This window comes from Macrobrachium nipponense, chromosome 24 (genome assembly GCF_015104395.2).
Source record: "Macrobrachium nipponense isolate FS-2020 chromosome 24, ASM1510439v2, whole genome shotgun sequence".
In the NCBI taxonomy this organism is placed as follows: Eukaryota; Metazoa; Arthropoda; class Malacostraca; order Decapoda; family Palaemonidae; genus Macrobrachium; species Macrobrachium nipponense.
The window spans coordinates 61,962,268-61,977,836 of NC_061091.1; the positions used below are offsets into that span (position 1 = coordinate 61,962,268).

The 15,569-nt window shown below is 45.0% G+C and overlaps 1 protein-coding gene across 5 annotated transcripts in view; it reads right to left on the reverse strand.

The window, feature by feature from the left end:
* LOC135205674 (splicing regulator SDE2-like) overlaps nt 1-15,569 on the reverse strand; it is an 83,186-nt gene that overhangs the window by 28,260 nt on the left and 39,357 nt on the right. The window contains exon 2 of one of the 5 annotated variants that reach the window (XM_064236577.1): nt 13,106-13,200. The exons of 3 other annotated variants lie outside the window; for them this stretch is intronic. The gene's annotated coding sequence lies outside the window, so the exon portion shown is untranslated. Of the gene's footprint in view, nt 1-13,080; nt 13,201-15,569 lie in introns of all 5 variants that reach the window. One more of the 5 variants, XM_064236578.1, reaches the window with a different exon arrangement.

Below are 15,569 nucleotides of genomic sequence, written 5' to 3' on the forward strand. Positions count from 1 at the left end.
AGCTCCCATCTGTCTCTTCTCTCTAAATAGAATTTAAGAGCTCTTCACTGGACAGAGAGATCTCTCTATCTCTCTGCCTACCAGGTTAGATAGGCCTTTTACCTCAAAACTTCTGGGCCAAGGTTTTGATGGGTTTTCGTTCTTTGCCAGAAACATTGTCTGGAAAGAACAGATGGCAGCATCTCCTTTGAACCCCACCGTGGAATCCAGAGCGTGTAAAGATTCGCTCGTCCTCTTGGCTGTAGCGAGAGCCACTAGGAACAAGCATTTCCTAGTGACGTCGCGGAAGGACGCCAGATGTAAAGGTTCGAATTTGTCCGATGAAAGGAATTTCAGGACCACGTCTAGATTCCAACTAGTGTTCTAGGAGTATCTGCTTTCGACGTCTCAAAAGATCTAATTAGATCGTGTAGATCTTTGTCGTTAGCAATGTCTAGGCCTCGATTCCTGAAAACCGAAGACAGCATGCTTCGGTATCCTTTTATTGTCGAGACAGATAGGTGTGACTCCTTTCTCAGAAAGAGGAGAAATCGGCATATTCACTATAGAGGTACTGAGGAGGACAGCTTCTGAACCTTACACCACCTCCTAAAGACTTCCCACTTCGACTGGTATACTCTTCTCGTCGAAGCTCTGCGGGCTCTAGCGTAGAGCCCGCAGCCTCGCGAGAAAAGCCTCTCGCTCTGGACAAGTCTTTCGATAGTCGAAAGGCAGTCAGAGCGAGACCTGGGAGGTTGTGATGAAACCTCTCGAAGTGGGGTTGTCTGAGTAGATCGTGTCTGTTTGGAAGCGATCTGGGGAAGTCCACTATCCACTCCAGTACCTCCGTGAACCATTCCTGTGCTGGCCAAAATGGGGCTATGAGTATCAACTTCGTGCTCTTCGAAGCTACAAACTTCCTGAGCACTTCCCCCAGGATTTTGAACGAAAGGCGTAAGACGTCCACACACCCGACCAATCCATGAGAAACGCGTCTATTGTGAAGGCTCTCGGATCCTCTACTAGAGAGCAAGGTCTCTATTCTTTTGGAGAGGAACGTCGCAAACAGGTCTATGTGAGGTCTCCCCCAGGGACCAGAAAGACTTCGACACACTTCTTCGTGAAGAGTCCATTCTGTGGGAAGGACCTGGTTTCTCCTGCTCAGTCTGTCCGCTCTCACATTTTTGATCCCTTGAACAAACCTTGTGAGGAGAGTTATGCCTCTTTCTTCCGTCCAGGTTAACAGGTGTTTTGTCACTGATAGAGGGAGAACGAGTGCGTGCCTCCTTGCTTCTTTATGTAAGCCAGAGCCGTGGTGTTGTCTGAGTTGATCTGTATTACCCCGTCTCTGACTATCTTTTCGAAGGACTTTAAGGCTAGGTGTATGGCCACAATTCCTTGCAATTGATGTGCCAGGACACCTGTTCTTTGTCCAGGTGCCTGACACCTCCCTTGCTCCCAGCGTCGCTCCCCATCCCGACTCCGAAGCGTCGGTAAACAACACTTGGTCTGGGTTCTGCAGAGCAAGCGATAAGCCTTCGTTCTTATTGAAGCTGAGGGATCCACCACCTCAGATGATCTTTACTTCTTGTGAAAGTTGGGAAGATGACGAGAGTTGACCCGTCCTTCCAGTTCCACACCTCTATTGAGGAAAAACTGAAGAGGGCGAAGGTGAAGTTCTCCCTAGCGAGATAAGAACTTTCCAATGAGGGACAGGGTCCCTAAATAGGCTCAGGTAATCCCTCGCTGAGCTGTACCTTTCTCTCTAAGAAGCTTGAGATTCTCGACAAAACCTCGAGTAATTCTTTTCTTGCGAATGGATATACCCGAGAAAACCCGAGAATCCCATTCTGAATCCCAGATAGACCAAGTTCTGGCTGGGGATCAGTTTGTGACTTCTTTCGAGGTGACGAGCAACCCTAGCGAATCTATCATGTTCCTTGTTACTTCCAAGTCTCAAGCAGACCCTTCGACTTGGCCCTGATCAGCAGTCGTTCCAAGTAGAGGGAGGATGTTTATCCCTTCTAGGTGAAGCCATCTTGCTACATTCGCCATCAGGTTGGTGAATATCTCTGTGGGCCCCCTGTAAGACAGACCGAAGCACAGAGCCCTGACTTGAAGATCTTTGTCTCTAGCACAAAGCGAAGATTATTCTTTGAATGATGGTGAATGGGAAAGTGAAAATAGGCGTCTTGAGGTTCCAGAGAGAACATCAATCCTCCTGGGCGAAGCGCCGACATTACAGAGGCGGACGTTTCCATACGAAAACTTCTTTTTCTGTACGAAAGCGATTCAGAGCGCTTACGTCCAGGAGAACTGGCCCACCCCCCCGATGCCTTTGGTACTAGAAAAAGGCGATTGTAAAATCCGGGGAGTGTGGATCTTGTACCAGTTCGATGGCCTCTTTTTCCACATTGCTCACCGTTCTGAAGGAGAGTCTTTCGATTAACGGGTCTCTGTACCTCGCGACAGTTCCGAGGCGTCAGATGTTAGGGGCGGTTTGTACGTCGAAGGGGCATTAATATCCTCTCAGGACCGAACACTGACCAAGGGTCGGCTCCCTTAGTTCCATACTCCGCAAAAGTCAGGAGTCTGGCGCCCCACTGGCTGGAGGAATGAGCAACAAAGTCACCTGCATCTCTTGAATGGTCTAAAATGAAGACTTCCTCTCTTTTCAGAGCTCTTCTTTCTTGGCAGGTGGACGAGCCGTTGCACTACACGAAAGGGCCTGCTGAGTAGGACGAGGTTCCTTCTTAACCGCCGCGCTACCGGTCGTCCTTTCTTGGAACGTTTTTGATTCAGTAGGTCTTGTGCGCCTTCTCGTTAGTGAGCGAGATATATCCGTGATACTGAGAAGGAAACAAGATGATCTGATCGCGGGGCGAACAGTAAGGCAGTCCTCTGGCTCGGAGAAGAGAAACCCCTTTCGATTAAAAGGGACCCATACACTGATATCTTTTTCAGGAGACCGCACCGAAAAGAGAAGCCACTTCACTGAACCGTCCTGTACTGCAGTGTCCATGCAGGACAGCACGCTATGGAGAATTTCTGGGTTCTTCAGAACTACGGATCCTTAGATTTGTTGGCAGAACTCCGAGCGAACCAACCAGAAAATTGAACACCTCTAAAGTGACAAAGTCCCTCTAGAAAGTGGTTTTCAACTCTGAAGTGCTCCACGTCGCTCTGACCGATCCTAAGGAGTGAGTTTCAGAGGCCTCCACTAAAACTGGCAAGTCGGATCTGCAGAGGCGGGTAAAGAAAGACCCATAGTTCTTCCGTCACATACCAAAATACCTCTATTCCCGTGCAATCTTGGAAGGAGGCATGCAGAATACCGTCTTTCCTAACCCTTTCTTCTTGTCATCCAAGGAATCTAAAGAATGGAGTGCCTTCTCATTGATATCGCAGCTTCATTTCAAGAAGGCCGACGATTTAGCCGTAGCTGAGCTCGAAAAGACCGCGATACGAGGAGCAAGGAGGAGCTGCAGGGACTAAGAGAATTTCCAAACTTTGTAGTAGTAAGAGTCCAAGACTTTGTAACTAGAAAGTCCCTCATTAGCAGGAGGAATCGTCGTCTCAGACGAACCGTCATAACTCTCGATCAGACGAAGGAGAACGTTCCCGTTTTGAGGAAAGAGTCCTTCCAAGAACCTATATGTTCGAAGGAGAGGAGCTCCCATTTGGCGAAGAGTCATTAACCCCAGGACCGAGCCCAGGACTCCTTGACTCCTGGCTCTTGAATCTTGCCTCCTGACTCCTGCCTCCTGGCTCCTGGACTCCTGCCTCCTGACACACTCCGGGGACTCCGACTCTGGCTCCTGCCTCTCGCGACTCCTGCCCCTGGCCTCATGGTCCTGCCTCTTGACTCCTGCTCTGCCCTCATGGCTCTTGCCTCCTGGCTCTTGGCCTCCTGGGCTCTTGCCTCCTGCGGCTCTTGACTCCGGCTCTTGCCTCCCTGGCTCTGCTCCGGCTCTTGCCTCCTGGCTCTTGCCTCTTGCCTGGATGCTCCACACTCTGGCTCTTTGGCTCCTGCCTCTGGTTGACTCCTCACTCCTGGCTCTTGGTCCTCCCTGGTGACTCCCCACTCCTGGCCGGTTGGCCAGCCGTCTGATGTCTCACCAGGTTCGTACAGGAAACCCCACCTCGGGTGGAGTATCGATCTGGAGGTAGATACCTCCATACGTCGGGAGGATCTTTTAATAGGAAGGGAAGTGTCTTTCCTTCTAGGAGGCTCCTTTGACAGGACTCCTACAAATGACGAAATCTGATCCTGCATCGAAATCATGAACTTCTTTGTAGCATCATTTTATCCTCTTCGGGAGGCGGGGAAGGAGGAGGGGAGGAGTCCATAGCCTCCACCTCCTGCCTCCTTCTCACTCTGGTTGAAGAATGGCTCTTCTCGCCTTCTTAACTCCAGCGATGGAGACTCCTTTCAGGGAAGTTTTCAGGGCCGAGTCAATAGTCGGCGCCTCAACTCCTCTTGAGAGGACGAGATCGAGAGGAATCTCTCCAATCACGTCCGGTGATGAGGATCCGACGACGAGAAACACTTACGTAGGACGCTTTTACAATAGCTGTCCTCGGCAGTCTGGGGGTCACAGAAAACGCCGAAGGGACACATGATCGGTGGGGATTCTCCCACAAACCTCCTTCGGCTTTCGAATTCTTATCCTCTGGGCATGTGAGCTTGGCAGAGGTCTAGACCTAGGAGCGTGCTGAGCCGACCAGGATGCCCCCTCCCACACACTGGGGGACACTTATATCACTGTCTAATGACAAATCACTAGCCTTACCTTGTTATGGCAGCCATTTTGTTTTCCATTATTTTGAAGGGCTGGCTTTATTTTGATCTGCAAGTTCTTTCGCTGGATCTACAGGTTCTGCAATAGGAGAAGGCGGCTGCAAAGAAGGGAGAAGTAGCAATTACTTACCCTTGGGAAGATCCCAAGCTTGGATTCGTTCCAGATCTAGAAACTACTTAAACTTCTATGAGAGCCTTCCTGCTCTCTCTCTTTCTAACTTTTTAAAATAATTAGTTAGATTCCTTCCATTCGTTCTCACTCAAGTTACTCACATTCTTTCAAAGTATTAGTAAAGAACATTCATACTCCCTGCACCTCTTGCATACAGTCGTGAGGGTCTACGGAAGCTTTCGGCAACCTAACCTACAGCCTACATTAACACAACGTCTCACAACATACCGAGTCAGACATATTTTTTAAAGAGAAAAATCCAAAATCAAGTCACAAAACAGTCCACAAAGCGGTTATTTATGCCATCCAACAATCCAGATAAGTCACAAAAGTCGGTCAAGAAGATCAATGTGCGGTGAAAAAGAAAAACCAATCGAGAGGAACCAACAACAATGTTGATGTCCGGACGACAGAAAAAGAATTCCCCCCTGATTATGAAAAACGGGAGGTTCCTAGTCCTGCCACCCAGGGCAGGGCGGTAGATCACCTGACCTACCTGTAGCGTCCTGTGCGCGAAATTTGAATTTCTGTCGGAGAACGACGGAGGTCTATAGCTAGTCATATATCTGGCAGGGAAGTTGAAGTATAAACACTAATGTACGTACTGCCTGAATCACTACTGTATGTATTATTGCCTGAGTAACTATTTAGGTTCAGGGATTATCACCAGTCCTACAATGGAAGTCTAGGCCCTTAGGAGCTGGGCAAGCCTCTGCAATTAAGAGCTTGGGGGTTCAAAAGTCTTTACGGCTAATAGGGTGTTATGAAAAAGGACATTTTTAAAATAAAACAAAGTTTTAATTATATTTACCCAGTAATTACACAGCAAAGAGTTTCACTTGCCTGGCAGTTAAAAATTCTGAAATTCATGGGTCGCGCTAATTTTTCTGTTTATTTTTGGGTAAGTAACAATGCGTCGCCCACTTTTGGGGAAAGAGAGGAACAACTTGGCAATAAGATGTCTGTTTTTTTATGCCCCTTAAAATCCAAGCCAGGAGACGGAGGGTGGGCTCCGATTACATACCTAATTACTGGGTAAGTATAATTAAAACTTTGTTTTGTTATAAAAATATCATTTTTAATTAAGTAACTTACCCAGTAATTACATAGCTGATTCCCACACTGTGGGAGGTGGGATGCATGGATAGTTCTACCCCAAAACATTAGTAATGTAATGAATTTGAAAATAGAAAGCTTTGCCATCTTCAATAATATGTTTGTTTCACCACCTGATACGGCCTCTGGCTGTCTGCCATCTTACCATGTACATAGTAGAGTGGCGGTATAGCTGTGAAACGCCTACTACTTCTGTGAAAAACTTTGTAACGAAGACAATTCAGATGGCTAAAAGTAACCTAACCTAACCTAGCACGCTGCATTATCTGGCTGGGCCTGCACCCCTCCTTAAAGGAAACCTAAAATAAGGGTTCTCATACTAACCTAACTCATGTAACCTAACCTAGTGGCTGGGGGGCAAAGGGAAACCTAAAAGCAAGGTTTAATGGCCATGACAATGCATGAAACACTGACTGCAGTGGAAACAAAAAAGAAAAAAAAGCCCAACAGGAACATAGTTTACAAAAGACTTAAAACTACATAATCTACTATGGTGTGAAATGGACAAGTAAACGTATAACACACTGACTGCAGTGGAAATAGGAAAAGGAAAAAAAAAGTCCGTCAAGAAATATATATGGTTATTTACAAAAAACGAAATGTTTGAAGAAACACAGCAACAAATATACATATGAACGTGAATCTTATATGAAAAGAAAGAAAAAGGATATTGTTTATGATACAATAAAGTTTATGCATACTTACCTGCAGGTATATATATAGCTGTCTTTTCTGAAGTCCGACAGAATGTTAAAAAAACTTCGACACACGCAGTGGTCGGCAGGTGGTTAGAAATATCCCCATCCCGCCGCTGGGAGGCGGTATCAGGGAACCATTCCCATTTTCTAGTCATAATTTTATTTCCACTGTCCCCTGAGGGGACGGTGGGTGAGGTACTTGAATTATATATATATCTGCCAGTTAAGTATGAAAAACTTATTGTATCATAACAAATCATTTTGCTCATGAACTTACCTGCAGATATATATATATAGTTGAACCCACCGTTGGAGGTGGGAAGGGACAGAATTTAGACCAGGGGGGGGAATTTGGGACACAAATGCATGCAGATTGATTTACATCTTGTTTCCACCTGTTAGCAGAGCCGACTTCGTGGATTACTGTCACCCAAGTCTGCTTCTGCTTTACTAGAGTTGCAGCGAGGGGGTAGAGACTATGAAGCTGGTGCACTCAGATGGATCTGTCAACGGGGGCGTGACCACAATGTGACTAAGACATATGACCATACCATGAGGGCAAGAAGTAAAATAAATATATATATATATCAAATTATATATAATCACCACCTGGACCAAAACTAGCCAAAGTTAATGTGGTTAAACTAAGGCTTCAGAGTTTAAGAAGTCGCCGTTGTAGCGGGACTCCACAACAACTAAATTAAGAGCTCTTCCTAACCATTTTCTACAGGATAGGATGAGTAGTTACTTCTTGCCCCACAAGATTGTGTCTGCAGAACGTATGGCCCTAGCGAGCAGCAGATCTCATATGCATCTTCCAACTCGCAGGGAGTGTGAAGTGACCCAGAGTTCGCTTCGCTAAAACCATGGTACTCAGGATTGCTGAGTGCCAGCTCTGTTGGAAATGCGTCCGAGGCGCGCATCACCTCGGTGAGCATTCAGATAAAAAGCTTTCAAATCTTTGTGCAAAACACAAATGAAGGACATTTTGTGAAAAGAACTCCTAAACCCTAAAACCGGGGGATGTACTTAGATATAATTTTTCCCAAGTTAAATTAAAAAACCAACGGGCAAGTCTGGTTTTTTCGGAACACTGAGATGGCCCCGACTGACTTCGACTTTCTTGATTTTAAGTAGATAAAATTGAGAGACCGACAGTGCACGTACTCTCTATGGCTCCTGCCCCACTAACTGTGCAATCCGTGCTTCCAAGGATCCTGGCCCAAGGACACAAAGGGTTCCATTCTAGGGCCATACGGAAAGGCTTAGAGAGCACACCTCCTTGGTGTTTCTCTAAAGCCAAAACTTGTGGACGATGGCTTAAAATCTCACTAACACTCTTTGTCGTATCTAGGGTGGTTAGAAGAAGGGCCTCCTGATCAATAAAAGAAGTTAATACAGGCAGGAGAGGCTCGAATGCTTTGACTATCACGAACTTCAGACTAGTCCTTAAGTTCCATATGAAGCTTCATCAGGAAATGCACAGTCTGTTAATAAAGTAAGGTGAACGACTCAGTGACCAGTCAGACGAATCAAGGACAGCAAGGCTGTACCCTGAAGACCAAACGGCACTATTCTTAGCTGAAGGAGAGTGTCGGACGGCCGGCGATTTTCAATCTAAAGCAAACCTTGGGGGTGTATCAACGCAACCCAACGTCGTCCGCACTCGACTTCGTCATACGGAAAACTCAGGGCCTACTATATGTCGCCTGATCTCGCACGAGTGTCTGACTCGAGAAAACAGGCGAGGCAAAAAAAGTAGATGGTGAGCTAGATCGAGATTCCACAGACCTCAATGATCGTTGAAGGTCTTTGTTGTTTGACAGATGCAAATCTTCAAAACAACATTCTCTGTGTCTGTTCGCAGGCAGAATTTCCAAAACTCTCGGCAACCGCTAGGACCACTGGTAGTTCAGGTGATCTCCCACGTTTCCCGTGGCGCTGGTACTTGGAACTATCCGTTTCCTCAGTTTCTCTGAACCCTGTCTCCTGAGGAGGAGGGTGGGAATTTTTGATAATATATATACAGGCCAGGTAAGTATGCATAAAACTCTATTTGTATAATAACAATATCATTTTTATGGCATGACACTTCCTGGAAGGTATATGTATAGCATGATTGACACATTTGGATGTGGGTCACAGACAGCAAACATGTCATAATTCAAAAATTAAACTAATTTAAAAATATTATTGAAGGTTCCTACCTGCCTAAGGTATCTGGAACTCGTAGTCCTGCCTCGTAGCCTGCTAAACCTTAGTAGCTCCAGCTAGGATGTGACCTGTTTGGTGAGTAAAAGCTAATAACAAGGGTCTGACAACTGGACGGGACCAATTTGTTGACAGGAAACCCTAGCCCTCTCTTACCAGGAGGCATTCATGCTAGGATAAGTTCGACCCACCGAACACACACAAAGCTAACGTAACACATTAACACTTCAATAATGCAGAGGAAATAACCCGCTCGACAACCATAAAAGAACACCACTTAATTTAAAATACCTAGATGTTAGTAATTCTACCGTGATGACGTCGATCGAGACGATTCGTACGGACTTTTGCAATGCTGTAACGAACATCTAGATGATCGATTACATTCTCGCCTGTGTTATAATAGGCTCTTTCTCGTAAACTCGAGCAAGGGACCCGAGAGAAGATACTTCTAAGTATGAGAGAGCTGTTGGAATTCAGAGTTGATTTGTGGACCACTGGTTCCAAAAACTTCGTTTGAGGATGGAGACTACCGAATTGATTACTTTCTTTCAGAATTAAGAGGCGGACATCTGAAACACTATCCAGATTCGGCACCTTCTTTCTATCCATGACGCACTGAGAGAGGTCAGAATAATTCCTAGATCTGAAACATAATATTTCAGTTCGGTTAGGAAAAAAAAACTGTGGTCTGAATTGCCGTCTATTGGAGAAAACAAACTTCTTCAGGAAGGAAATGGTTCCCCAGCAAGCTCATCCATTCCCTCCACGAGTATGCTTACTTCCTATAAAGGCTGCGCTTTGCTAAGCAGTGAGAGCATATAAAGTGCAATGTTGCGGCGACTCGTATTCTATTACCGTGCGTAACGAGCACCGAAAGGATTAAGAGATAACTCTGTTGAACATAGGAGCAAAACTAATGCAACGTTTATACATTTCACGTAAGAAATCCCCTCAATCTTAGGCTAAAGTCCGTGAATGAGGGACAGGAGATACAGTAGTCAGTCAATCCCCAGGAGAGACGTAACCGCCAGCACCGAGATACGGTCAGTCAGTCAATCCGCAGGAGAGGAGAGAGACGTTAACCTACAGCGCATGACAGCGCACGGATCTGTTAGGTGGCTCGGTTGGAAACTTGGGCCAGTAAGGACACAGCAGCAACCAGCAGCTTACGAACGTCGTCCTCTAACTTTATGGCTGCCTGGGTTGCCAGCTACCCTATCCTACGAAGAAAATAGGTCCGTTATTTTTTGAACAAAAAGAGACTCTCAAGCTGGTATATTAAGCGAAACAGAAAACGCTAAATATATAGATGCGTTTGTGTCGTCAGGACACTACCATACAACGGTAAAAGATAAATCGGAAAAACTCATGGAAGGCTGAAGGGAGTGACGATAATGATCCTTAAAAAGAGTTAGAAATAGACCTCTCTGGTGCCATCCGAAGAGGTAACTACAGCAAGCGTGTACGACCTGAACCAACCAGATAAAAATAAACGCAGGCAAAAAATTTATTATACACAATAAGTTGTTCATAATTACCTGGCAGACATATATATAGCTGAATTCGGAAATACAGTACATACATATCTGAAAGCAAGATTCATGAACAAAAATTAGAGAATCGAAGCAGACATCTCAAGCTTCTAAGATACTGGGACAATCAGCGTTCCATGACGTAGTCTACAAGTCTATTTCTTGTACGAGTCTGCGAATGAGGAAGGAGAGCTCTTCCGAAACCTTGTCCTTATTCGCTTACGCAAATCAAGGTTATGGGATGTTTGCAATGAGAAACTAACCCATAAACGGTTACAGGAGATATTTTGTCAATGAGGGGAGACCACTTACCTGACAAAACGATGTAGTATATTGTCAATGGGGGAAAGTCACTGAATTGAACAAACGGTAATCCAGGAAGTCGAGCCTTTTATTTTTCGATTCCGTCTCAACAAGGAAGGACAAGAATCCTGGTTAAAGACTGGGCTTACGGTAGGTTTAGAACGACGATGCTCAATCGGCATGGAGAGTCTCGACTAGAAACTAACAAAATCTATCATCTGAAAAACCCTTTCAGATTGGTCTAAAAAGCGTTAAATTTATTGGCAGTATGGCAAAGATCGTCTTGTCTTGCGGCTTTCCTGAAGAGCGTCCTTTTGATGAGTGTCTCCTTGCAAGAATCCTACGGAACGTTGCCGAAAATCCTGACGTTCCAGGACGTCGAGCCTTTGGCATAAACCCGTAACTGTCTATCTCAAAGTCTTGACTGAGGTAGAGAGAAAACGAGATCTTCACCTTGAGCTTTCCTTAACTCCATCCACCTTTGCGAAAAGCAATATAATATTGACCAGAGAAACTCTTGAATTCACGAAACCGAGGTCTTGTGGGTTCGAAGAAGAAGTTTCGTTCACTTTCTTGAGGCTCAAATCTTAAACCAAGAGCTGAAGAGTTCAACAGAAACGTTCGGTGACGGCGCTCGGCGTTGTCACTGGCGAAGAGACGCTCGGCGTCCTCGAGTGCGCGCTCGGCGTCCACTGACGAGGACGCTCGGCCGTCCACTGGCGAGGACGATCGCGTCCACTGGCGAGGAAGCTACGGCGTCCTGAGTGCGCGCTCGGCAGCCACTGGCGAGGACGCTCGGCGTCCACTGGTGAGCGCGTCCATCGAGCGTCTGTTCAAGCGAGCGTCCAATCTAAGCGTGCAGAAAAAGGCGTCACGCTCCGACAGGCCGTGTCAAAACAAGCGAGAGAAACTGCCTTCTTTTTCCTATTTCTTGGTGAAAAGAAGTACACGTGCTCAGGCAACTTTCGCTTTTACTCTCACGAAAACACATAACGAGGGAGAAGGGACGTGATGCAGCGTCTCTTCATAAGCTTCTTAGAGGGCGCGAGTCCTTCCGAGAGATCCAACCCTTGTGCGGGGAGGACGCCTCGGAGGACGAGAAGAAGCAATCCTTCCGTTCGTGAATGTGCACGCACTGTTGGCAGTCGGGTATTTTCATCAGAAACTGCCGAGGCAGTCGCCAGATCGGTGGGGTTCCCTGTAACCTCTTCGGCTTTCGACATGCCCTCTCCCTTGTTCTGGGAGTTCGACAGAGGTCTCTAGACCTAGAGGCGTATAAGGCCGATCTGACGCACCTCCACTACACAAGGGGCACTGTCACTGCACTTAGCCCATTCACTATTGCTCTCTAAGCAAACACTTCGATTCTAAGTTACGAAATCGACATAGTATAAGAGAAAGGGCAATAACCTTACAGGACACTGTTTTAGGGCCCCGAAGGCAACATACCGGGTAGGCGTAACAAAACGAAGTAGAAACTCTTCAAAAACAATGAAGGAGAGCGATCACCTCTCGCAGACTAGTCATAACCCGTAGGCCATACTACAGCGTAGGCAAATAAAGTCTACGGAAGGTTAGCAGTATCATACCTGACTTTCGTAATGATTAATAGCGTACATACTAAACAAACTTTTTCCTTACGGAATTAGACACGTTTACTGATTAATTGCGTACATACGAATCATACTTTTTTCCTTACGGAAATAGACATGTTTACTGATTAATTGCCGCCCCCCAATGCGGATACTACGAAGCTTTCGGTAGCCACACCCTATCTTTGCAGACAACACCCTCTGAAAAACTAGCCTAACTAGATTCAGATATCTATGCAAAAAATGAATCAAATTTCAAATCAATTTAAGAAGCGTATGCCTAGCCACAAATCCAAGTAAATAAATTAAAAGACAATTAGGGATACTTAGCGGCAAATGTGAAGTTCCAAAATCCTAAGCGGAGGTACTGAAAAAACAGGTGTTTTCAGTACCGGCGACAGAAAATTTATGAATGAAAAATGGGAATGGTTCCTGGATAACACGCCTCTAAGCGGCGGGCATGGGTACTAACCACCTGGCCGGACACTGCGGTGTCAGGCAGAGTTTTTTAAATCTGTCGGACTTCAGAAAATAACAGCTATATAATATACTGCCAGGGTAAGGTCATTGCATATAAAAACAATAGTTAAGGGTAAGTAATATGTTCCAAAATAGTGCAACGCAAATAGACGGACGAAAATAATATAAAGAGAAGTGAGCGACTTGTACAAACCATGTATAAAATACTCCAAACCAACCCTTAATTTGATGTCACTGAGAAAAAGGTATTTAATCATCCCAAAGGCGTCTTCTCCTCCCACCTCCTACGCATTCTTCAGGGGCCTGTCCTCAACTGTAAGTCCATATTGCAAGAAATATAAGTAGGGTAAAATTATGTAGTGAGATCACGTCAATGCACATATTAAGTAAAAAATTATGAGCAACGGAACCAAAATAAAAGACTGAAGAAAGAACACACCCATTTCCCTCACTTAGATGTCGGTCACTGAACCAAAAGCTCCCCTATAACAGCATGCAAGCGTGATAGCATTCAAAATAATAGTAGTAAGGTAAACGACCAAGTGGCAACATAGCGGGCAACTCCCTCGGAACACTGCCACTTTCCGAAAAAGCGCTTGAATTATGCCATTACATTATTTCGTAATTTAGGAGAAAATACTTACTTCAACAGGAGCGTAGAGGTCTTGGTGTGCTACCTGGATAGGCCACAATTCATAACTGATGCTCATGGGAGCAAATTCAAGTACTTTTTTAGGAAGGTGGGTGCTATGTCACCGCTTGGTCATTTACCCTAGTAGGGTAAAACACAGCTGTGCGACCACTAATCAGAAAAAAAATGATATAGTTATGATACAATAAAGTTTTATACATACTTAGCTATTGACTCCGTCGCGCCGACAGAATTTCGAATTTTGCGCACACGCTACAGGTAGGTCAGGTGATCAACAGCGCTGCCGCTGGGTGGAAGGAATGAGGCACAATTCCCGTTTTTTCCATCAGATTTTTTTCTAAACCCATCTGTCTCAAGGAGGGGAGGATGGGTGGCATTAATTGTATATATCTGCCAGGTAAGTATGTATAAAACTTTATTGTATCATAACAATATCATTTTTATACATTCAACTTTACCTGTCAGATATAATACTTAGCGATTCACACCATGGGAGGGGGTAAAAGACAGCTAATAACTGATTTAACAGAAATCACAACATTCGTTGTTAGGTAATAATTAAATAAAACCTTGGTTCATACCTGTTAGACTGAAGACTTCATATGTAATAACCAGGAGTCGGCTAGTCTCAAGAGCCTCAGCGAGAAACTGATCTATTGCTACGAGTTTTGTAGGTCTGCCAAAGGGTCTTATCAACTTTATTGGACGATCTATAAGGGCTATGTCAAAGGGTTTCAATCCACTTATATGGAAGAAGTACCTTTTTTCTAAGGAGCACAATACCGATCCCGATCACCTCTACCTAACACCATGTTATTTCTAAGATTGCAAGGAATCATCCAACCCCTTGCAAACAACCAAAAAAAACTCAAAAACACAATATCTCACACATCCCTTTAATTACGAAAAATATAAATTCAAAATTAAATTTTTTGTACAACCCGCTTTAAGACCCATTCAAGGCTTCCTACTGCAGAAGGCAACGGCCGCCTGTGCGAGTCAAGTGCTCATGCCAGCAGAAAAAACATTTGATACTTGTTCTCAAAAGGGAGGTTCATGCACGGATTTTAGACAGTCTTTAGTACAATCCGCTTATAAGGACATTCGCTAGTCCTTACTACAAGGGTAACGGCCGGCCTGTGCGGACAACTAAGCACACATTATTAGTAGGTAAACCAAAAACCTGCCAAGGGAAAAAGGAAGATTTACGTTACGATCAAAGACACAGTTTCATATTAGTAGAGCCATACTGTAAGATTAAACTCACAGTTCCTTACTTAACCAAGGCAACGGCCGACTGTGCGACATCTAGCCGTCATGTCAGAAGAAACTTAGAGCACTAACTCAAAGGTACGGATTTTACAGAAACAATTTTAATCTTTTCAGTGAAGATGGTATGAATCCCTAGTCCCAGGCACTGTATCCGAGACATGAAAGGACCCAGAGAGAAGCACTTTCATGAGTAATCATAACATTTTAAGGATCAGTGAGATGCGACAATACCCGAATTGCATTCCAAGAGATCGCACTAATTAACGAATCATCATAGACATATTCTCCTTCTGGAAAGATAAGACGTGCCACCGCTCTTACTCATGAGCTTTTACTCGCAGTGACTTATAGGGAATCGTCTGCACATAACTGTGAGGCTCCGTAATCACACTTCTGAACAAAATTGACAACGGCAATTTTTGGACATTGCGCCTTTCGTATCCAGCACTGCGCACCATAAACTTTTGTTTACATGCCCGCAGCTCTTCTTCATTTGAAGATAAGAACTTAAGAGCTCAAACCGGGCATAAAGTTCTTCAATTTCGTCTCCCACCAAAGTTGGAAAGACTCTTTCACTTCAAAACTCCTTGGCCAGGGTTTCGAAAAAAAGGGTTTTCATTTTGCTAAAAATAAAGTTTTGGGAAGGAGAGCACAGATAGCCGCGGTCCTTTTAAAAACCAACTCGAAGATAATCTAGGGCATGGATCTCACTGATTCTCTTAGCGGTAGCTAAGGCTATGAGGAAAATACACTTTCTC